This window comes from Nuphar pumila, chromosome 3, assembly GCF_984573655.1.
Source record: "Nuphar pumila chromosome 3, dmNupPumi1.hap1.1, whole genome shotgun sequence".
Taxonomy (NCBI): domain Eukaryota; kingdom Viridiplantae; phylum Streptophyta; class Magnoliopsida; order Nymphaeales; family Nymphaeaceae; genus Nuphar; species Nuphar pumila.
The window spans coordinates 58,242,312-58,267,748 of NC_143251.1; the positions used below are offsets into that span (position 1 = coordinate 58,242,312).

Consider the following 25,437-nt stretch of genomic DNA (forward strand, 5'->3'; position numbering starts at 1 on the left):
AAATATCGTTAAGGATTGTATTGATAAGAACCAATTTGTTGAGGACAAAGAATAAGACCAGCCAGTGGCCCTAACCAAGCGTGTTCAGTCCAGCTCCCAGAAAAAAGTCAGCACTCAACAAAAAATCAAGCAATCGAGAAAAGATAAAGCATGATGGTTGGGGTTATGATTGCAAGTTTACTCATTTAGGTCAGTCGATTGAGGAAATTCTTGGATACCTGCTCGCAAAGGATATGATCAAACTTCCAAGGATTGTTGATCCTCTTGTCACCGTAGGAAAATGGAAAGATTGTTTCAGCAAGTTCCATCGAGCAATGGGGCACGATACTGAATGTTGCTTCATCCTCAAGAATATTGTACATGACTACATTGACAAAGAGCTTTTGATACCAGATGAAGGAGAGAAGAAGCTTATAGTCATGACCAAACCTTTCCCTGATCATTCATGAAAATGACAATGCCAATGCTCTCTCGTTTCTGTCATTTCTGTTTGTTGTTGTTTCGTAAGAACAATGTAGTCCCCAATTGTTTTTCCTTAAATTTGTCATCTTTTCTCCATTACATCAATGAAATCATCAATTTTCCTTATATTTGAGTGTCACTTTCTTTATAATGTTATTCTCTGAACTCTCGTGCAATATATTTTTTGTAATGAATAATTTTTCCTGAAAATTTATTCTTGCCTTCATTTTCAGATATTCTCCCACGTTCACAAGGAAGCTCATTACCAATTCTGAATTACTTCTATTATTGTTATATTTCTTCAAAGAGCCTTCTTCAGTAACAATGATCTTATATTATTCTTTCTTCCCTGCTATACTGGGGCATTTTTCTATTATTTTATAAAAGTTCATTTTTTCAGAAACCATGTATGCAGGCAGAATCAAATAAAACCTTCCATCATTAATTTTGTCAAACTTTCTCATTCAGGATAAGAGGATAATTCTGAAAGCAGACCTCATATAGCTAACTATGATGGTCCATTCAAATCATGAATTAAGAATTTTTTATCAAGAATTTTCATTTCCCAAATTCAACCTACAAGTTGAACCCTTTTTTTTTCTTAAATTATGGTTCTTAGGTTGAGTCCCTTTACAAACCAATTTCTCTCTCAAAATTGTGTTTCCTAGGTTGAATTCCTTCTGATTCAATCTTTCATTAAAGATCCTTGCTCAATCAATCAGTTTTTAAATCTTTGGGTCACCCAGTTTTTCAAACAGACCTTTTGGGTCAACCAATTTTTGCAATCTAACCTTCGGGTTACAAACTTGTCAAATATCTCCTAAAATCCAACTTTTAAGTTGGTCTGACTTTCATTAAAAGTTTCGAGTTTCGACTTGGGATTTCTTTCCCAAAAATCCAACTTTTAAGTTGGTCTGATTTTCATTAAAAGTTTTGAGTTCTGACTCGGGCTTTCTTTTCCAAAAATCCAACTTTTAAGTTGGTCTGTTTTTTATTAAAAGTTTTGAGTTCCGACTCGGGCTTTTTTTCCCAAAAATCCAACTTTTAAGTTGATCTGATTTTCATTGAAAGTTTTGAATTCTGACTCAAGCTTTCTTTCCCAAAAATCCAACTTTTAAGTTGGTCTGATTTTCATTAAAGGTTCTGAGTTTCAACTCGAGCATTCTTTTCAAAAAATCCAACTTTTGAGTTGGTCTGATTTCTCTTGAAAGTACTGAGTTTAGACTCAAACTTTCTTTGACAAAATCTAACTTCTGAGTTGGACCTTCCTTCAAAATTCAGCTTTATGGGTGGTCCCTTCCAAATTCAGCCTTGAGGTTGACTCTCTTCAAATTCCTTTTCTTTCCCTTTCAGGTTAAGGGATAAACCTGAACCTCGTTCTTCAAGGTATTTCCTTCCCTTTCAGGTTAAGGGATAAACCTAAACCTTGTTCTTCAAGGTATTTTCTTCCTTTTCAGGTTAAGGGATAAACCCGAACCTCATTCTTTGAGGTATTTCCTTCTCTTTCAGGTTAAGGGATAAACCTGAACCTTGTCCTTCGAGGTATTTTTTTCCCTTTTAGGTTAAGGGATAAACCTAAGTCTCTTTTTAATGAGGTATTTCCTTCTATCCATTCAGGATAAGGGATAAATCCTAAGACCCCGACAGTTGTCCAAATCATCGTGAGGGTGACGATTGAAGATCTCTCATCATAATCATCAAGCATTATCAAGTATTGTCCTTTATTTGTATGATCGGCATTCGGTGGAACCGATAGTTCGTAGGTTGAACCCTTGTTGAATCGATGTGGTTCTTAGGTTGAACCCCTATAGAACCGATAGTTTGTAGGTTGAACCCCTGTTGAACCGATGTGATCCTTAGGTTAAACCCCTATAGAATCGATAGTTCGTAGGTTGAACCCCTGCTGAACCAATGTGATCCTTAGGTTGAATTCCTATGGAATCAATAGTTTGTAGGTTGAACCCCTGCTGAACCGATGTGATCCTTAAATTAAACTCCTATGGAACCGATAGTTCGTAGGTTGAACCCCTGCTGAATCAATGTGATCCTTAGGTTGAACCCCTGCTGAACAAATGTGATCCTTAGGTTGAATCCCTATAGAACCGATAGTTCGTAGGTTGAATCCCTGTTGAACCAATGTGATCCTTAGGTTAAACCCCTATGGAACCGATAGTTTGTAGGTTGAACCCTTGCTAAACCAATGTGATCCTTAGGTTGAATCCCTATGGAACCAATAGTTCATAGGTTGAACCTCTGCTGAACCGATGTACTCCTTAGGTTGACCCCCTATGAAACCGATAATTTGTAGGTTGAACTCCTGTTGAACCAATGTGATTTGTAGGTTGAACTCCTGTCAAATCAATATGGCTTATAGGTTGAATCCCTTTGTGAACCAAAATTCCTTCTCAAATTGTGTTCTTAGGTTGAATCCCTATTGAACCAATGTTGTTCCCAGTGAATCGATGTCTATTCTTAATTGAACTGATGTTCTTAGGTTGAACCCTTATTGAACTGATGTTGTTCCCAGTGAACCGATGTTGTTCTTAATTGAACCGATGTTGTTCTTAGATTAAACCCCTATTGAACTTATGTTGTCCCCAGTAGACCTATTTTGTTCTTAATTAAACCGATGTTGTTCCTAGGTTGAATCCCTATTGAACCAATGTTGTTCCTAGTGAACCTATGTTGTTCTTAAGTAAACTGATATTGTTCTTAAATGAACCGATGTTGTTCTTAGGTTGAATCCTTATCGAACCAATGTTGTTCCCAGTGAACCTATGTTGTTCTTGATTGAATCGATGTTTGTTCTTAAGTGAACCAATGTTGTTCTTAATTGAACCGATGTTGTTCTTAGGTTGAATCCCTATTGAACCAATGTTGTTCCCAATGAACCTATGTTGTTCTTGAGTAAACCGATGTTTGTTCTTAAGTAAACCTATGTTGTTCTTGATTGAACTGATGCTTGTTCCTAAGTGAACTTATGCTATTCTTGATTGAACCGATGTTTGTTCTTAATTGAAGCTATGTTGTTCTTGATTGAACCAATGTTTGTTTTTAAGTGAATCAGTGTTTTTCCCAATGAACCGACGTTCCTATGGAACCAATTTTGTTCTTATAGAACCAATGTTATTCCTATGGAATCAACCATCCCTTCTGATCTAATCTCTTATCAAAATTCAATATTTTAAAGGTTCCAGCTCTCGCTGGTCATGTATTTCAAAGGTTTCATCTTTCGCTGGTCATGTATTCCAAAGGTTCTAGCTCTCGCTGGTCATGTATTTCAAAGGTTTCAACTCTCGCTGGTCATTATTTCAAAAGTCCCAGCTTTTGCTGGTTATCATTTCAAAGGTTCCAGCTCTCGTTGGTCATTATTTCAAAAGGTTCCAGCTCTCGCTGGTCAGTATTTCAAAATCCAGTTTTCACTGGTTGGGATTTTTTAAAATCTAATTTTCATAATTTTAACTAAAGGTCCCATCAGATTCAATGTGGAGTGATTGTTTCATAAAGGATTCCCGAATATTTTTCTAGTTTACTGAAGTTGTTGATTTTAATATTTTACTGCACAAAAGAATCACCTCAGATTATCTCTAGTATTTGTTCAAAAAAGGTGAAGCTTTTTGCGAAAAAAAGGGATAAAATTTAAATCTTTTTCCTGTTGATCAACCAAAAGAATGAAAGAAATATCCTTGGTATGATTAGCAAAGAAACATTCAATGATGTTGAAAAGCCAAAAGCGAAATGATATTGATCATAGCTATGGTGCATTTTAAAAGTCAATTCTTCTGGCAAGAAAGCAGTGAAAATATTCTGAGCAATATAGAATCCACTCAAATTTCCCAATAAAGCAAGTGTAATTAATTATCTGTAAAAGGGTTCTCTCAACTATCATCAAGTTGAAGATGAATATACGAGTTAGACCCTGGGGATAAAGAAGATTCGGATCACCTCCGAGTTGAAGGAGTGTGTGACGTATCTTTCCAAGGAAAGTTTAAATCATCGCCAAGTTGAAGGCCGATGTGATGAACCTCCTGACCAACCCTAAAAGATATTTGATTCATACTATCAAAAGATTTCAATCAAAATAGACATCTTTATCAATTTCTGGGGACAAGGAAGACCCTGATTATCTCTACGTTAAAGGAGTATGAAGTGTTCTTCTATGAAAAATTAGAGCATCCAAGTTGAAGGTTGATGTGATGAAATTCTCCCCAAACCCTAACAAAATAATTTATTCTGTCTCAAAAGGTGCAAAAAGTATATCTCAGATATCAAAATTGCCAAAAATCATCTTTTCTTATGCAAAATTCCTTTATCAATATCTTTTCACTACTTGCTTTTATGAAATTAAGAATATTTCTTTTCTTTTCATATCAAGGAAATGGATATCTTCCTTGAAGAGCATTAAAATTTGAATTTGATTCTAGAACCCGTGGAGTTAACCTTGTTGGAAGAAATAGTCTAGGTAAAAGAGAGAATATCGTTTGCATATACGTGCACATTTTCAAGCATTTGAATCAACTACAATTTCATCTTATTGGCAAAATTTTCTAGCTATTCAAACATGAAATAAATACTCAATGTCTATTTTGATGCAACCTGGCATTGTTTACATCTTCAAAATAGTTGTCTTATTCATTCTAAAAATTTGCTTTGGCAACATCATATTTCTTCCCTTTCAGGTAAGGGTTAAAACCTGAGCCTCATTTCGATGAGGTATTTTCACTTCCTGTTCAGGTAAGGGTTAAAACTTGAGCCTCATTCCGATGAGGTATTTTCGTTTTCCATTCAGGTAAGGGTTAAAACCTAAGCCTCATTCCGATGAGGTATTTCCATTTTTCATTTAGGTAAGGGTTAAAACCTGAGCCTCATTATCATGAGATATTTTCATTCCCCATTCAGATAAGGGTTAAACCTGAATCTAAGCTTTTTGAGGTATTTTCGTCTCATCCAGGTCAAGGGCTAAACCTGAGTCTTTGTCAAAAAGCTTATTTTTGTCTTAGCCATGAGACTTCATCAAAATCTCTCTATTACAATTTTCAGATCTTCATCCAAGAGTCCCATCATGATTTCCTCATTTCCTATTATCCAATTATCTTATTTTCAAGGATTTTGTCTTTTTCTAAGCCATTCCGGATAAGGTGTTAAACCTGAGGATAATTTTCACAAAATGATTCTTTCGCGCTCAGTTCAGATTTTTTGACTGGGGTATTTTTGTTTTAAAATTTTGGTGTGTTTTCTTTGCTGCTAAGCTCGACTTTCAACCGGCTTAGCAGCAAAGAGGGGCATCTGTGAACACCCCAAATTTTCAAAATTTCAAAAAATCTCTTTTTCCCCTGGTACCCACATTCTGAGCAATCAGGTTAATTTCTATTCATTGCTCGGATTCATTTCCTTGTTGAAGATCTAAAATCCAATTTCAGTTTCTATATTTAACCCAATCTCGGATCCAAATCAGATATCCAAATCCAATTATGGGTCCAGATCTTCTATTTTTAAAATCCAAAAATCAAATTCTTCGTATTGGCTCAGGTATTTTGCCCATATCCAATCTCATTTCATTTTTTGAATTCAAGATCCAAACTCGATATTTGCTCAAAACCTTGGATCCAGATCCATTTTGAAACTCAATTTTTTTAAAAATTAAACTCTGTTATTTCAAAATCTCTCTTTTTGTAAAAATCTCAAAATTTAAAATTTAATATTTTTATAAATCCTTCAAAAAACCTCATCTGGATCCCATCTTTTAAATCCCTTATATTTTTCCTTGTATATTTTAGGCTTTTCTTTTAAAAAGTATGAGAGGGGCGATTTCAAAAAAATAACTCTTGCCCCTTTTTTTGAAAATCCTCATAACTAAAACCCCTTCTTTTAAAAATTTCTCGAAACTAGAGGGACCGTTTTTGAAAATTTCGTAACGGTCTCCTCCTATATAACAACCACCGTAGGGGGGCATTAGGGTGATCGAGCATTGTAATCAAGCATCGATTGGGTTCTCACAACGAGCTCTCTCGATCACTTTTTCCATTTCCCCTCTTCCCTCTTCTTTCTTCCTTCTTCTCTTTCTTCTTTTCTCCATTCCATTGGTGAAGAGGCTCGATCCACCATTGAGAAGAAGCATTTCTCTCCTCCCAACCAGTGCACAGATCAGGCTGTGAAAAGAACTGTGATTGACATATTACAGAGGGACACCAATGTTTCCAGTTCATCAGGAACATACCTTTTGTCTAAGATGTCATTGATCTGTTTGGATATGCTTAATGCGTACATAATGTATAATAAACTTATTTCAAGCAGCATAGCTGAAGGAAGTCCATATGCATCAAGAACATCCTATGTAAAACTTCTGAGGTTGGTAAAGAGAGAGACACTGAAACTGATTGAAACTTTTGTGGACAAGGCCGAAGATCAGTTATAGATAGGAAAGCAGTTTGTGCCACCAATGATGGATCCTGTTCTTGGCAACTGTGCTAGGAATTTGCCAGATGCCCGAGAGGCATAAGTTTTATTAGTTTTTGCAACGATAATAAACAAGTACAAAGGTGTCATGACAGAGGATGTGCCTCACATATCTGAAGATGTTTTTTTTTAGTGCACTCTTGAGATGATCACCAAGAACTTTGAAGATTATCATGAGCATCGCCTGAAGTTTTTCTCATTATTACGTGCAATTGTTGCTCATTGTTTTAATGCTCTAATTCATTTGTCAAATCAGGTTGGAATTGTTAGAAGAATTGGTGACCAGATCATGAATCATGATCATGACGAATTACAATGCAAGCTTCTTGGAGTTGAATTTAAGGGTCTAGGATAACAATGCTCAAAATGGAATATGTTCACATGATGATCTGAACACCTTCAACTGACAGGGATGAATATGTTGAAATTAAAAGATATAAACTCATGTTTTCTTCTATCTTAACTTGCTTGTCATAGCATTTAAGTATAACATTGTATTGCAACAATTCACCGTCACTTGCTCAGGATAATGCTTTGTCATAGCCATTCATTGCACCTCTATATTTGATGAGTCATTAGCATCTAATTACAACATCTAGGATTGCATCTGAAGGAAGTTGATTCAGCAATACAACATTTACATTGTGTAATTTGGCAGCTCTGCACAACATAATTAAGTGTCATTGCCCCTGTTGCATTCATATGTCATTTTTTTATTTATACTTTGTATCACATATCATATTTTCTTTTCTGCACACATACGTATTTCATCTAACTGACTGTGACCTCATGCATTCATAGCATAGGCATTCACAATAGCCTGTTGTGACCTCATAAGCATTCATAATACCTTGTTATGAACATTCACAGCAGCTCATGAGCTGTTGTAAGCTTCATAGCAGCCCATGAGCTGCTGTATCTTTGCATCACAAGTATTCACAGCATCTTATGAGCTGATGTGACCTCATAGCAGCTCGTGAGTTGCTGGATTCCCAAAACATGTGCATTCACAGCAGCTCATGAGCTGTTATAGCCTCATAGCAGCCCATGAGCTGCTATATCTCCACCTCATATATATTCTCATATGCATACTTTCATTAGCATAATGCATTGCATATGCATTTTTCCATTAGCATATGCATTGCACTTATGAATTGCATATGCATTTCTTCATAATCATATGCATTGCACTTAGGCATTGCATATGCATTTTTCCATTAGCATATGTATTGCACTTAGGCATTGCATATGCATTTCTTTATAAACATATGTATTGCACTCAGGCATTGCATATGCATTTCCTCATTAGCATATGCATTTCACTTAGGCGTTGCATATGCATTTTTCCCTTAGCATATGCATTGCACTTAGGCATTGCATATGCATTTTCCCTTAACATATGCATTGCACTTTGGCATTGCATATGCATTTCTTCATAAACATAAGCATTGCACTTAAGCAAATGCATATGCATTTTGTTCATGCATTAGGCATTGCATCTTCATTAATGCGTGCATTTCCATTATAGCCTAGACATAAGCATATGTCTATTAGTTTTAACATGATATCCTCAATTTCCTTTCTATATTTTGCATTTCTTTTGCCTTGTATTATCTTGTGTTTGCAGGAAAGCCTGGAAGATGTTGATTGCTTTTCTTAGATTAGGAATTTTAATATTTTAATTTCAATTTAAAACTGTAACAAATCTACATTAATGAGAATTTATATTTTTCTGTTTAGAATATAATGTATGAGCATATAGTTGTATTTTAAATTCTTGTAATTGCTTGTGGTATCTCCTTTTATTTTATTCTTCAAAAAGTACAATGGTGAAACACGAATGACACATGCACCATTCTAATAAGTGGTAAATAACCCTAAGTAAATTATTTACATTTATGGTCATAGTCAAAATGTGAACAATACTTAAGTTTTTTATCTTTTATGGAATAAAATTTGACCTACACTTCATGTCCTTTATGAAAATCATCATATTTTTCAAAAATATCTTTTCTTTTTTTTATCAAAATTCAGAGTAAAGATTAAATCAAGATATATTTGTGGCTATAGTCATGGATATATTGAAATTTAATCTTGCTTTAAATTATATAAAAGAACAAAAAATAATTTTATTCTTTCTTGGAATTTAAATGAAGATTAAATCAAAATATATTTGTGACCATAGTCATGAGTATATTCAAATTTAATCTCATTTCAATTCTATTAAAGAATGAAATTTGCTTTTAAAATTTATATTTTAAACAAATTCTTTCAATACATTCATCATTTTACATCATCATTTGCCATTATCTCAAATTGTTTTCAAAATTCCAAGTGATTTTTGAAATAAAATTTTCAAAAACACAGTTTTCATTTCCAAAATTCAAAAAACCATTTTCAAATTCCATTCATAAATACAAATTTATCCTGTTATTTCAAAATTTCATTCAGCTTTAAATCTTATTTCAAATTCCAATTTTCAATCCTTATTTCTAAACTTACATTTCTAAATTTCGTATTTTAACTTTGAATTTCATTTCAAATTCAATCGCTAAATTTAAAATTCTTTATTACTCTTCAAAATTTCCAAAATTCCAAATTTTCATTTTCAAATTCAATTCTAAATTTTGAAGTTTATCTCAATTCAATTCCAAATCAAATGTTTGAAAATCCCATCTTAAATTCCAAATTCAATTTCAAAAATCGATTTCCAATGTCGAATTCAAACTCAATCTCAAATCCTGAATTCCAATTTTAAAGTTTTCTTTTAGATTCCAAAATTTTTAACTTCCAAATTCTTTTCTAAATTCCTATTTTAAATTCAAATTTTAAATCCCTATTTCAATTCCCAAATTCATTATCAATTTCAAAATTAAGTTTCAAATTCAAAATATAATCTTAATCTTCAAAATTTCAAATTTCAAATTCAATATCGATTCTAATTTCAAGCTAAAGTTTAAATTTCCAGTTCAATTATGATTTTGAAACTTAGAGTTGATTTCTAATCTTGATTTTCAATTCAAATTTGATTTTCAGTAAATTTCAGATTTCAAAATTTTGAAACTCTGAATCCAATTTCCAAATCCTCAATTACAAATTTTCAAAGTAGAGTCCATTTCAAAATTCAATCTTTTAAAATCATTTTCTGAATTTCTAAACCATTTTCTAAAGGATATTATCAAACTTATTTCAAAATCACTTGGAAAAATCCAAATTTCTAAAACATTTCCAAGAAAAGCATACACATCCCTCAAATTCAAACATCATAGCATAAGCATGATTTTCCATGCATTTAGAATTTCAGAATAATCATTTAGACCAATTTAAGCAAAGCAAAAGGCATTGAATCGATCCTTGGTTCAATTACCCCTGGTAAAGGCGCCAGGAACGGTTTAACCTCGTACCGACGAGCGAATCCTGTCTCTCCATTTTCCTGCAACATTTTTAAAACAGAGGTGAGTAAATTTCAGAATTTTTTTCAAAAGGTCAAGTGAGACCTTGCAAAGAGTTTCTCTCTTCTCTATTCTGCCTTTTGTTTTTTCCCTTCAAAAAAGAAAAATAAAGAAAGGTTAAAAAATATTTTTTTTTTCAACGATCACACTCCTGCAACCTGATATATCATATTTTTCTCATGAGTCTTACTTATCACACCATAGACAAATCATGATAGTTCTCTCGGTTACAGGTCCTGTGAATGGTGGATGAAAGCAACCTCTCGTGCTAAGTCAATATTTCACAGAACCGTCAATATCAATCTTACTCTCCAAATAAGTCACAAGGGAATTAATTTTATTTTTGATTTCTTAATTAACTCCTTTGTTAATAGTGTCAATGCAAACATACAACCACATTCAGGGTTCATATGCAACAATATTCATGTCACTCAGTGCATGCTTTCGATAAGTCTCTACCATAAAATCAATACAATTAATGCAATCAATATGTATATACACAACTAAGGTAGGCTAATCATTGATATTTGGGCATGCCCAATACAATCAATAATGAAATGCATTCACTTAACATGCATATCAATATAATATTTTATTTAAGCATCAATAAACATGATGCAAAAAATAAAATACAATCCAGCATCAACATATGTCATACTGTGTAGTTCGGATCCCTGTTAAGCCGATTTGGAAAACCCACCAAAACTCATAAGGATCGAATATAACTCTCACAATTTTAATGGGATTGACCCCATCATTTTAGAAACAGAGTCTAAAAAATAGATTTGCAAAATTCATTGTAATAAATACAGGAAAATTCTGGGACTAAACCCTATTAAGAAAACATATCAGACAGATCTTGTCAACTTTAAAAATTTATTTCAATTTGAGAAATTTCTCAAGATTTACAAAAATATCTTTTGAAAAAAAATACTTTTTACAAATTCTTGTTATACATGTTACCTTTTATCCATATTTTTCATAATTTAGTTTGATCAACTTTGATTAGGGTTTTAGAGCTTTCAAAAACTTTGGTCAGAACAGTCTTGCTGACAGGGTAGAAAATTTATGCTCTGTTGCATTGAACGTTTTATCCTCAAAACTGAACCAAATGAAATAAAACAAGATTCTAAATTCAAGCTATGGGAGTGTAGAATACTTTCATATTTTTATTTGTATTTATTGACCTTGTTTGCATAGAGATATCAATTTTTTTCTAAGATTGATTAAAATAAAAAACAAAGACTGAATAACCAAGATCCAAACTCATGCAAAATCTATTAAGCAAGAACAAGAATCATGAAAAAACTCATATAATCACAATTTTTGGATGCTCTAGACACATTTACAACATCATAAAATGCATCTTTGATCATATTTATGCTAATCTTGCTAAAACATTAACAAACATAATCCAAAAATCACAAAACCTTCATAGAATATCTCAAATAAAATTTTATCTATGCAAGAATCACAAGAAATATAAAAATAACATGAGTTTATCTATATTTCTTGGAGTTGAATTTAAGAGTCTAGGATAACAATGCTCAAAATGGAATATGTTCACATGATGGTCTGAACACCTTCAACTGACAGGGATGAATATGTTGAAATTAAAAGATATAAACTCATGTTTTCTTCTATCTTCGCTTGCTCGTCATAGCATTTTAGTATAACATTGTATTGCAACGATTCACCTTCACTTGCTCAGGATAATGCTTTGTCATAGCCATTCATTACACCTCTGTATTTGATGAGTCATTAGCATCTAATTACAACATCTAGGATTGCATCTGAAGGTTGTTGATTCAGCAATACAACATTTACATTGTGTAACTTGGCACCTCTGCACAACATAATTAAGTGTCATTGCCCCTGTTGCATTCATATGTCATTTTTTTATTTATACTTTGTATCACATATCATATTTTCTTTTCTGCACACATACGTATTTCATCTAACTGACTGTGACCTCATGCATTCATAGCATAGGCATTCACAACAGCCTGTTGTGACCTCATAAGCATTCATAATACCTCCTTATGAACATTCACAGCAGCTCATGAGCTGTTGTAAGCTTCATAGCAGCCCATGAGTTGTTGTATCTTTGCATCACAAGTATTCACAGCATCTTATGAGCTGATGTGACCTCATAGCAGCTCGTGAGCTGCTGGATCCCCATAACATGTGCATTCACAGCAGCTCATGAGCTGTTATAGCCTCATAGCAGCCCATGAGCTGCTAGATCTCCACCTCATATATATTCTCATATGCATACTTTCATTAGCATAATGCATTGCATATGCATTTTTCCATTAGCATATGCATTGCACTTATGAATTGCATATGCATTTCTTCATAATCATATGCATTGCACTTAGGCATTGCATATGCATTTTTCCATTAGCATATGTATTGCACTTAGGCATTGCATATGCATTTCTTTATAAACATATGTATTGCACTCAGGCATTGCATATGCATTTCTTCATTAGCATATGTATTGCACTTAGGCATTGCATATGCATTTTTCCTTTAGCATATGCATTGCACTTAGGCATTGCATATGCATTTTTCCCTTAACATATGCATTGCACTTTGGCATTGCATATGCATTTCTTCATAAACATAAGCATTGCACTTAAGCAAATGCATATGCATTTCGTTCATGCATTAGGCATTGCATCTTCATTAATGTGTGTATTTCCATTATAGCCTAGACATAAGCATATGTCTATTAGTTTTAACATGATATCCTCAATTTCCTTTCTATATTTTGTATTTCTTTTGCCTTATATTATCTTGTGTTTGCAGGAAAGCCTGGAAGATGTTGATTGCTTTTCTTAGATTAGGAATTTTAATATTTTAATTTCAATTTAAAACTGTAACAAATCTACATTAATGAGAATTTATATTTTTCTGTTTAGAATAGAATGTATGAGCATATAGTTGTATTTTAAATTCTTATAATTGCTTATGGTATCTCCTTTTATTTTATTCTTCAAAAAGCACAATGGTGAAACATGAATGACACATGCACCATTCTAATAAGTGGTAAATAACCCTAAGTAAATGATTTACATTTATGGTCATAATCAAAATGCGAACAATACTTAAGTTTTTTATCTTTTATGGAATAAAATTTGACCTACACTTCATGTCCTTTATGAAAATCATCATATTATCTATGCAAGAATCACAAAACCATCATAGAATTACAAAGAAAAAAACGATGGTGTTATTTTTATGAAAATAAGATGAGTGACACCATCGCTTTTTTCTTCACTCGTACCTCGTTTCAGGTTAAATAGACATTTACTAAGGTGGTTGCAGGTTTTTAATGGAGGTCTGAACTTTCTTAATGACTTAGAAGAATAAGAAGATGTGAAGAAGAAGGGAGAGATGCACATCCCTATCATGAGAGCCTCTATTTATAAATGGGCCTAAGCAAGAGTCTCATATGTAATATAAAAAATTAATATCTATTAATTTTTTATTAATAAAATAAGTAAATAAATTATGGATCGTAACTTATTAAATTTCAAAATTGATTAAGATAGAGAAGAAAGGTGAGGTCTTCTTATCCTGACTTGGGCTCTAGTGACATAGTAACCTTTCGAGAGGCCTACAGACCTAAAGACTCAAAAGAATTTAATGTTTAAATAGTCGATTTGATAGCCCTAGAAATGTAGATCATCCTAGTGGTCTTAGATTTAATCATGTGCACATAGATCGGTAAGAAAATTTAGTCGATACCGAAAAACATTGATTTTCGATATATAATTAGGCATGAACTTCGGTCGATAATAAAACACTCAAATCAACACTAATTTTAACGCATAGATAGTCAATTTCAATGCCCTTGAAATGAGGAACGTAAAGGTCAACTCTGATTTAATAGGTAAAGCATCAATTGGCCAAAATTTCTGTCAAAACAATAATAATGTTGTTCGAAGTGTTTGTTCCTATGGGTCCAAGCCAATAAGATTAGATCCAAATATTATGAGTTATATTCAACCCAATTCATCCCTAATTAGATCCAAATGTAATGGATTATATCCAACTTAATTGGGTTGGGTCTAAAATACAGTTTGTTCAATTTTAAATAATCAAATTTTGAACCTTATCTAGGTTTTAAAACCCAAAATAGAGGCCGGTCAATTTTAAAAATCATATTTTCTGAACCAACCCATAACCGAAATCAACAAATCTGATCTCCTATGAAACCTACAACTCAAAACAAACCTAATTAGAGTCTTAGTTCAATTTAAACTCTTAAATTTTACCTGAATTTAACTTTATTTTAACCTAAATTTTGCTTGCATTTCAGTCAAATTTAAAAGTTAAAATAAACAAAATTCACTGGTGTTACACTAAGCCACCCAAACCAAAACCTGGCTAGCAACTCAAATTTGTATCCGAGTTCAGACCCACCAAAATCCAAATCAGGCCTGACCCATTGGAGCTCTAAGTAATAACTACACTACTACATGTTTCTAATGCAAGATTTCTATAAAATCTTTTCTACTTTAGGTGATAATACGGAACTTGAAAATCATGTTTTTGTATGTCCCATAGTTTTCCAAATAAGAGCTTTTGATAATTGTGGATTAAACCAAATGTTCATGCCCCGACTTTGGATAATCTACACCATGTGGCTTTGACCAAATGAAGGGTTTGAAATAGGACCCTACTCTAGCCTGAATTACATCGAATAGAATCTGGGCTTAGATTTAAAACAATAGGTTTGATTTCTTCGTCGGCCGACCCTGGTTTGATTTATGAAACGTTAAACTAGACATGTGCTTGGTCTTGGTTCCAATTAAGATCTGCTATTTTTCAATATCAAAATTTTGCTGGGGCTGGCTCATTCTATTTTGTAATTCTGAATCCAGACCCAGATGTATGAACGATCTTATCGGACCCAGACATGATACCAACACGTCGAAGACAAACACGAGGGTGGACCGACTTGATTGCAGTGATTGGGTAGCCTGTATATCATCAAGATAAGTTAACATTTCAAAGTATGCCAATAAGCCCGTCTAGCTCAGTGGGTAGAGCGCAAGGCTTTTAACCTTGTGGACGTGGGTTTGAGCCCGACGGTGGGCGGTTTCTGTTTTTTTTTTATTATAACTTTAGCAGTTTCTGAAAAAATATTGTACAATACATGTATAAAACATATATAATATACATATATATACATATATATATATATATATGGGTAATAAATACATCATGGACAAGATGCTAAATGCTATTAAAATTTTTGGGTTTTTTTCTAAATTCTGACTATACATATGTGATCTATATGCTTTTTTTTTGTCAGAAATCACTTCATAGAGCATTTGATTCTGATGCATGGATATGTTTTTTTATAAGGTTTCAAAAATCAACGGCCTACAAACTTTATAAAATTTTCAGGATCCAAATACCTTTTTTATCTAAAATGCATGATCTAAAGTGTTGATTTATAGTAAATCAATCATGTTGAAGACTTCTATGGGGTTGGAATTGTGAAAAAACACTAGAATGTTTCATTTAGCAGAGTATCCATTTAGCACATATTTATATAATTACCAATATATATATAAAAAAATATTTTCTACTAATGAAGGTAACAAACTATTGAGCTAGAAATCATAGGTGAAAGTTTTATCGACTCATTCTAACCACATAGATGTGTTACATGCATGTGGTTTGTTTGTCACAGATCAAGCATTGGATTGTGCTTTGTTGATGTAAAAATGGGATCTTTTGAGTTATGAAATTTTGGCACATTATGGGCCATTGATTTTTTAATCCCTTTAAAAACCTAATTGTCATAATCATATGATTCAAAAGAAGTTTCCTACTAAACAAGCCGTCTAGATCTACAAAACATTAAAAAAATTTGAAGAAAAAGTGACTTTTAATCATTTGATCTACAAAACATTGAAAATTCAAAAACTCGCAATGCAGAGGGAACATTTTGCAGGTTCTGATGGGAGAATACACTCAGCTTGGTCCTTGCAGCAAGAGATGCTCCCTGTGGGTCTTGAACCGTTGTCATTCTTAGCCACAAAAACCTAGTTCTTGTGGGCCAAAAACAGTTTCATATTAACTTACCAATCAATCACATGACAGCATTGCATGGGGCCCACAACTACATATTACAAGCCCCACCACATGAAATGGTGTCATGTGATTGGTTGTGTCACATACCCAGGCACTTAACAGTTTAATTAATTAATTTGATGTTACTTAAGATCCATTCACATGTCATTGTTTAATTAATTTGGTGAATCTCTTAAATGTACATGCATCAAACACAAAAAGTATGTGTTGGATGAGTTTCTGACCAGTCCATATCCATGTCCATATTCAATCATGTATAATCGGTCGGTGAAGCTTGTGGGAATTCCAAATCAAATTCACCAGCATTCTTCCACAAAAAGAATAGACAGTTTTGATGGGACACAAAAACCCAAAGTATTCAAGTGATATCGCTAGTTCATGGTTTTTGCCGGGTACCCTACCTGACCCGAGTAGCATATATTTATGTGTTTTTTTGATAAAAATAAGTTTCTGAAATTTTGCGGGTCCAGATTTGAGATTTCATTTTCATGACCCAGCAAAACCCAAACTCGACAAATGGTTATTTGGGTGGGTTCAGGTACCGAGGCAGAGTTGGGCAGATTTGTTTGGACCCCGAGCCCAGGCCCGGCCCATTTCTTAGTGGGCCTAACAAAAGCCAGCCAGCAAGTTGACACGACATGGACCCAGCTTGGCAGGGCTCATCGCGGCCCAACTAGGCCCCTGGGCCTAAAGGACGGGCTAGCTGCGCTCTAGCATTACCAGCTTTGATCGACACAAACAACAGGAAGATGGATCCACTTTTGAACTTCTGGATTTAATAATGTCAGAATACAATTGATATTGGAAAGACATTGAACTAATTGGAGAATAGTATCACGAAGATTTGATCCATTTTTTTTTTCAAGGAGCATGCTTTGGATATGTTTTTTACAAGATCCAATATTACCACGTATCGCGATTCAATCTCAGATTATCAGGTCTTTTTCGGATCTGGACTCGAATTCTGATCCAATTCACAAAATTTGGATTTCATATCCGATATGTTGGCAACCCTAGCTGTGATTAGAAGTCAGTGTGAAGTGAAGTCTTCCGTTATGAATATGTAGACAAAAATTGAAATCGAGTTTTTATTTAGTGAAACCTTATGCGGTGGGTCGGTTTGGAGTTTAGACCAAGCACCAACCAAGAGTTTGTTTCAAATCTGATTCGACCGTCCAAGAAACCCCATTGCACATCAACGGTCCAGAAATCACTATTCATTCTCAGATCTTTTTAGAAAATTCTACTTGGATTCGTAACCAATGCACAAAATTCATGTTCGGATTCGGATCAGACATGGTCCGGTCTGTACCAGACCAGTTTGTGCCATCCATGTCAATTTCGAGAATACAGACCGAAAACTTGATATTTTGGAAAATTGGGTGATTCAAAAGCATGCATTTCATTTTGAAGCGAAAATATCTCAATTTCATCCGGAGATACGTTTTTAGCGGCCATTTAAAAAGAATGGTTTCTTTGCTTCACGTTAAGTTAGCCTAAGCACTTTCCTCACTTAGACAGAGCGGAGAAGCCACCGACATGGAAAGTTTTGACTCAAAAACCCAACGGTATAAAAATCCCCCGTGGCACCAACACTCAACCACCCACAAGCTCTCTCTCTCTCTGTTTCTTGTTACTAAATCTGAACGGAAGAGGCTTTGCTTTTATCAAGTCTGCTTTTCTTTATTTTTTCCTACTCAGAGGTTTCCTTCTTCTTCCTTTCATTTCATCCACAATCGTCAAACTTGGTGGTCAGCAGATAGAAGCGAGAGACAAAGACACAGAGAGAGAGAGAGAGAGATCAAATCAACACGAGGTAATCATCACAATTCTGATATTGGTTTCTTCTTCTCCTTCTTGTTGGGGATGTACTCTCTCTCTCTCTCTCTCTCTCTCTCTCTCTCTCTCTCTCTCTCTCTCTCTCTCTCTCTCTCCAAACCCAATGAGATGAATTCCGATTGCTATTTACAGTGTTCAAGGCTTTAAGCATAGCACGGGTGACTTCTATAGCAGCTTGCAAGGACTTCACCAACCTTACTGCTGAACTTTGTTCCCACTCAACCACAATTCTCTCCAAATTAATTTTTGCAATCACTATCTCTTTAACTTTTCTTTATTTTTTCCCACTGAGAAGTTTCCTTCTTGTTTAGCACAACTTTGATATTTGTTTCTTCTTCTTCTCCTCCTTCTTGTTGGGGATGTACTTGGTCTTCTTTTTCTTCTCCACTTCTTCTTCTATCTCTCGTTACCAAGTAGGAATGAACACAAACTCAATGAGATGAATTCCGATTGCTAACCTGTGTTCAAGGCCTTAAGCAAAGCACTGGTGACTTCTATAGCAGTTTGCATGGACTTCACCAACATCACTCACCACTTTTGTTTTCTTTATAGAAATAAGAGAACTATTCAAAGTATAAAGAATTGAAGTAATAATTAGGCAGGGTGAAGAGGGATCACCCTGTGGTACTGTACGAGTATATTAAACAAACAGAGAAAAGCTACAGCAGCAAACCAAGACATGAGAGTCAACCAACAATCCAAATTCCAAGGACCCTGTTTCTTATATTACATATATCTGCATGTATTTGTATTCCTGGCACATGCATATGTTTATGTATATATATTTGCATCAAAGAATTAAATCCCTAGCAAACTATTATGAATATATCTATGAATCTGGTAGACAAAATAATACACCCACCTATTACTCTATTACTATAGGAATGTGTGTGTGTGTGTAATATAAGGTTTAGTGGGCTTCTCTGTTGCAGGAGACTAGGAGAAGTGCCTTATGCATGCTAACCTTTGGATTACACTGACAAAACTTTATTAGATCTAAATTGGGGCATGCTAATTTCCAGTTTAATTTCCTTTTAAACTTTTCGTAGGGTACGTACATAGTGTCTGCCACCTGATGGCTTCTTCTATAGGGTTGCAAATTGCTAGACAATGGTTTCTTTGACTTCAGTCTAGATTTGATATTCTGCACATTGCATGCATGCTATCAACAGTACTTGGTTGTCACCTGTCAGTTGAGCTCAAACAGAATCCAATCCAACTGAAATGTTCTCAATGTTGTAATGCAAGTTGAACCCGTTTTACAGCGTGATATGTTATAGGTCGTAAAATTGGTATAGTTTCGAGCACTTGCAGAACTGCAATCCTTTCCGTTCCTGCCACTCCTTAATATTACATCATATGAGTAACATATATGCTGCTTATGATATTTATCATTATGCTTTGTTTTTATTCTAGCCACCTGCTTTATTACTTTTACCATTCTCCAAAAACAGAAAAGAAAAATAATATTATTTTTTTCTTGTATATAATTACTTCCATATGCGAGTGGTCATAGGTTACCAAGCCACTCTGGTGGCAGTTTAAATCCTTCCATATATGAGTGATTGGTCATAGGTTAGCTAATCATCTTCTATCAGTAGCATCGATTTCCTTATGAATGAACACAAACGCAATAAGATGAATTTTGATTGCTATCTACTGTGTTCAAGCAGAGGATAGGTGACTTCTATAGCAGCTTTCATGGACTTCACCAACATCACTACGTTGAAATAAGAAAACTATTCGAAGTATAAAGAATTGAAGCACGTAATGCATTAGGCAGGGTGATACGGAAGGTTGCCATCCTTGCTTGTTGAGCAGCCTTGTTGGAGAACTGGGTTTTTCCCCACATTATCAAGGCTGTTGTAACATCACCCTTTTGATATTTTATATCTGTGAAATAGGTGACTTATCTGCTGCCAGATATTGACAGCTACTTTACAAGAAATAAGCAGATGAGCACATGATTCCTCTTCTAATCTTCACAGCACACACTGAGAAGCTAAGGTCAATCCAGTTTCTTGAAGTCTATCCTGTGTGATCAACTTGTCTGCAACTGCAAATCTTAAGGTTCCCACACAACCTTAGTGTTGAACTCTGTTCCCACTCAACCACTATCTCTTTCCAAATAAATTTTTGCAATCACTATCTCTCTAACTTGTTTCCACACAACCTTAATTCTGAACTCGGTTGATAGTGTAGCTTAGCTATCTATGGTGGGCAATCCAAGACATTATAATTTTTTTTTCTTATCAAAACCTCTCTTCTTTTATAACCTGTTTGATGGTTATATTGTTATAAAAAACTTTAAATTGGATTGTTTGTTTGCAATTGAATATAAGCTTACAGCTGCAAAAGAAAGGCCAAAGATTGGTGAGATGGATCCAACCTTGGTCTATTCAGCTGCAGCCCAAAAAGAAAATGCCCATCTACCTAGCAGGCTTCACTTTAACCAAGCTGATCCAAGATTGTGTCCACCTGCGATTTGGGTGAACATCCTTCAATTGGAAAAGCTTGGAAATCTCAGCAACCCACCAGTGCCTAGGTATGTTCTTCTTTTCTCTTTTCTCCTGAACTTTTAACATATTGGATGCTTAGTAAACTTCTTTTTTTCACTCTATGTTGTGGTGTCTTGTTTGGTTTATTTACAACTTCTTTTTATTTGATTTAGTAGATGACACTTGAAGTTGCATGTTAATTGTATTGCTTATAGTAGAACCTGTTAATGTATTATAGGATTTTTTTCTGTTTTTGCCAACCACAAGTTGTTGGAATATTCACTCTAGTTAAGTATCCCTAATAATTTAGTCATGCATATTGAACTTTTGATTGTTCATAATTTATTTTTTTGTCTATATCTTTTGTTCTCTCTTCAAAATTTTAATATGAAAACTTTACTCATTTCTTCTTTCAGAGGGAGCAATACAACATTTGAAGAAATGGCATTGGAGCAAATTGGTAAAAATGTTTTAGGAGCTGCAGCGGGAGAGCTCTTGAATTTTTTGCTAGATGCAAAGGTCAAGATTATGGAATTCAAGGTTTACTTTGAGAGGCTTAAAGTTTCATTAGAAGATTTCATGCATCAAGCAGAACTGATCAATGAATTCAACAAAGAGTTGGGTCTTGAGAGGTGGAAGTATCATTATCACTTGTTTCGAAGCTTAAAAGAAGGCATGAAGCTTTTTAAAAAATGTGAAAAGCTACCGTGGTGGAAATTCTGGAAAAAGTACACTTATTCAAAGAAACTTCTAGAGCTTGAAGTGACAATTCTACGATTTTCGCAAATGAACATGCAAGCGGAGATGAATGTGGAATTAAAAAAGGCTTTATGTCTTTTGGTGAAGTTGGAAAAAAAGGTTGATGTTGCACTAGATGCCTCTCCAAGTGAAAGCATTTTTTAGAGCACAACCCAAGGCAATGCAATTAAAGGACGAGTTTCCTTCACCTTATGTGTTTCTTAACCTTCATGATTCTATTCTTTTAGCAGCTGTCCATTGATGTAATTGAGAAGTAATTGTATGCCCATGTAAATATTTTGTTGGATATGTACATCTTTTGAATTGAATGTGCTATAAAATTTTCTTTCATATAAGCCCCCCCCCCCACCGCCTCCAAACTCTCTCTCTCTCTCTCTCTCTCTCTCAATCTCTTAAGATAAAAAATGTCTGCAATACAAATGCCATTTACTAATTTTTTGTCATGCACAAACAAACACACATGTGTAGACATGGTCAGTTGTCATTAGCAAGTATAGACTTAATCAATATCCTATAAGTTGCTTGAAACCTGCTGAAATTCAAATAGGATCTTTCTTCCTACTTATATCTAAATCTTTGAAAAACATATGGGCAAAATGATTCCGAAAAAACTTGAAGATAAAATATATCACCAACATGACTGCATGACAATTTTATGCTGCCATAATATAAAGATATGATTGACTTTCCTAATTCTCAAAAAGTCATCCGATATTTCCTAAATGTTGACAGGAGTTCTAGACTCTATTCATACTCCTATATCATTGTTCATTTCTGTGAGAAAAGCTTTGAGGAGGTTCCTATCCAATTAAGGAGGATGATTAGAGCTGTCAGTAATGACAATTATTGGTGCCGGTTGACTGCCACTAGTGGTGCCAGCAAAGGACTCATTGGTATCTAATAATGTGCACATAATTGAAGCACCAGTAACTGGTTGCTTTTAGTGGTGCATGTTTTGCACCAGTATAGATTACTTTGGATGGCACTTTTGAGGGCCAGTATAAACACTTTTACTGGCATTTCTGAGGGCCAGTACAAACACTTTTATTATGCTTTTAAGCACCAGGATAGGCATTTTTACTGGCATTTTTGTATGCCAGTATAGGTGTCTGGTGTTAGTACAAATACCTTTTACTTGCCAAATTCAGTTATTGACCATCAGTAACGTTTTATTGTCTAAAAAAACACAAATAAATTTTATTTAGTGCACAACATTTAACAAATTTCAAAATATTTTGTATCATAGAAGTTTTTGTCGAGTTTGAGTATGGTTTTCAACATATTTTATTTTGCATTTGCAAAGGGTAACAAGTTATTTTTAAATCTAGATATTTGTGATTTTGGACATGGGGGAGAATATAAAAAATTATAAGTATTTTAGAAAAATGCATCAAATTACTCGTATAGTATGGTCATTTTTTGTAGATTATGATTGAGGGAAACACATGGTTACATTTTTTTTTTTTGCTAGGCCAAGGATTAAACTCCCGTTGGGGACAAAACATTAACAGGTTCTCATTGGTAAAGCCTTGACGTGTCCTCAGTTGATTGAAGACAATACTCAGATTCGTCCTTGCAACAGAAGATGTTCCCTATGGGTCTTGAACCGTGGTCATCCATAGCCAGAAACTAGGAGTTCTTGTGGGCCCAAAACTGTTCCATATTGACTTGCCAATGAATCACATGACAACATTGCATGGGGCCCACAACAACATATTAAAAGCCCTGCATGAAATGTTGTCATGTGATTGGTTGTCACTTATCAAGGCACTTAACCGCTCCATTCCTATATCTCAGCAGATGTTACTTAAGATCCATTTATATGTGGGACCTTGGATTGTGCCTTTTTTATATAAAGATGTGATCTTTTGAGTCATGAAATTTTGGCACATTATGGGCTGTTGATTTTTTAACCCTTTTAAAAACCTAATTGTCATAATCATATGATTCAAAACAAGTTTCCTACTAAACAAACCATATAGATTACATATGTAACATTTGATCTACAAAACATTCAAGACTCAAAACTCTTGCTGGAGAGGGAATAATTGGCAGGTTTTGATCAGAGAGTACACTCAACTTCATCCTTGTAGCAAAAGATGCTCCTTGTGGGTCTTGAACCGTGGTCATCTATAGCCAAAACTAGGTGCTCTGGTGGGCCAAAAATTGTTCCATATTGACTTGCCAATCAATCACATGACAACATTGATTGGGGCCCACAACAACTACAGATTAAAAGCCCCACATGAAATGTTATCAGAGATGTGGGAGCCCAATGACTCCCTCTTCCCTCTCATTCTATTGTATTATAAATTGGGGATTCTCCCCTCTTATTTTGTATTCTTGAGTGTGAGTTTGTCCCACTTGAATGAAAGTCTTTTCTTATTCTCTTTTGCTTTGCATACTCTTTTTGAGTTTGGTGTATGAACCCTAGTGGTTCACATTATGTGTTTCCTAAGCTTCATGATTCTATTCTTTTTGCAGCTGTCCATTGATGTAAGTGATAAATAATTGTATGCACATGTAAATATTCTAATGGATATTTACCTATTTTGAATTGAATGTGCTATGAAATTTCCTTTCAAATAAGCCCCCCCCCCCCCCCCCCCGCCAAACTCTCTCTCTCTCTCTCTCTCTCTCTCTCTCTCTCTCTCTCTCTCTCTCTCTCTCTCTCTCTCTCTCAAACTCTTTAAATATAAAATGTTCACAGTATAAATGCCATTTACTAGTTTCTTGTCATGCACAAAAACACATGTACAGACATGGTCAGTTGTCTTTAGCAAGTACAGAGTTAAATCAATATCCTATAAGTTGATTGAAAGCTGTTGAGATTCTAATAGGTCTCTTTCAACCTACTTATATGTGAATCTATGAAACACATATGGGCAAAATGATTCCATGAACTTGAAGATAAAATATATCACAAAAATCACTGCAGGACAATTTTATGCTGCCACAATATAAAGATATGATAGGTTTTCCTAATTCTCAAAAAGTTATGGTATTTCCTGAATGTTGGCAGGAGTTGTAGACTCTATTCATACTCCTACATCACTATTTATTTCTGTGAGAAAAGCTTTGAGGAGCTTCCTATCCTATGAAAGCAGGTGTGCAAGTTTCAGTGCAAGAAGGAGCATGACTAGAGATGTCAGTAATGACAATTATTGGTGCTAGTTGACTGCCACTAGTGGTGCCAGTAAAGGACTCATTGGTAACTAATAATGAGTGTATAACTGAAGCACCAGTAAGTGGTTGCTTTTAGTGGTGCATGTTGATCATGCATATATTTTAGGAATATTTCATATAAAAATATGCATGATTTCATGAAAAAATGATTTAAAAAACCCAATTTTATGTTGGTTTTGAGTGAATGAGCTAAAATGAATTAAAACTAGAAAATGTTTGAAAAATTAGCTTTATTTTGCAATTTATTACATATTTTAATGTTTGTTATTTACGTAGTAGTTTTAGTTTTAAATAAAAATAAAAAAAAATATAAAATAATCATAAGTAGAATTAGATTAGAGTAAACTAGTTTAGTTTTAAGTCTTTTAGCAAATAAAATTTCATTAAAGCAGTTTTTAGATTTTTGAAAAAAATGCAACAAACCGGTTTAAACCGGTTTGCTGTTTTAAAAACCCACCAAAGGAAAAAAAATCATATGTCTCCCCTCTTGCGCCTAAGCTCTCCTCTTTCCCCTCTGTTCCCTTTCTTTCTCTCTTCTCCAAACCATCGGATTTCACTTCTTTTCCCTGTCTTCCTCTTCTCCCTACTCTTCTTCCTCAATTCGGTGGAAAACACTCAGTCTGGCGGTGGCGTGAGCGGTGGAGACCGCCCTCTCTTCTAACCCTTCC

At 34.4% G+C, this 25,437-nt stretch overlaps 1 non-coding gene across 1 annotated transcript; it reads left to right on the top strand.

Annotated features, from left to right (window-relative positions):
- The first annotated feature begins 15,409 nt into the window (after positions 1-15,409).
- Positions 15,410-15,482, top strand: TRNAK-UUU (transfer RNA lysine (anticodon UUU)). The gene has a single exon. It is a non-coding gene; the product is annotated as a tRNA-Lys (tRNA).
- The last annotated feature ends 9,955 nt before the right edge of the window (positions 15,483-25,437 follow it).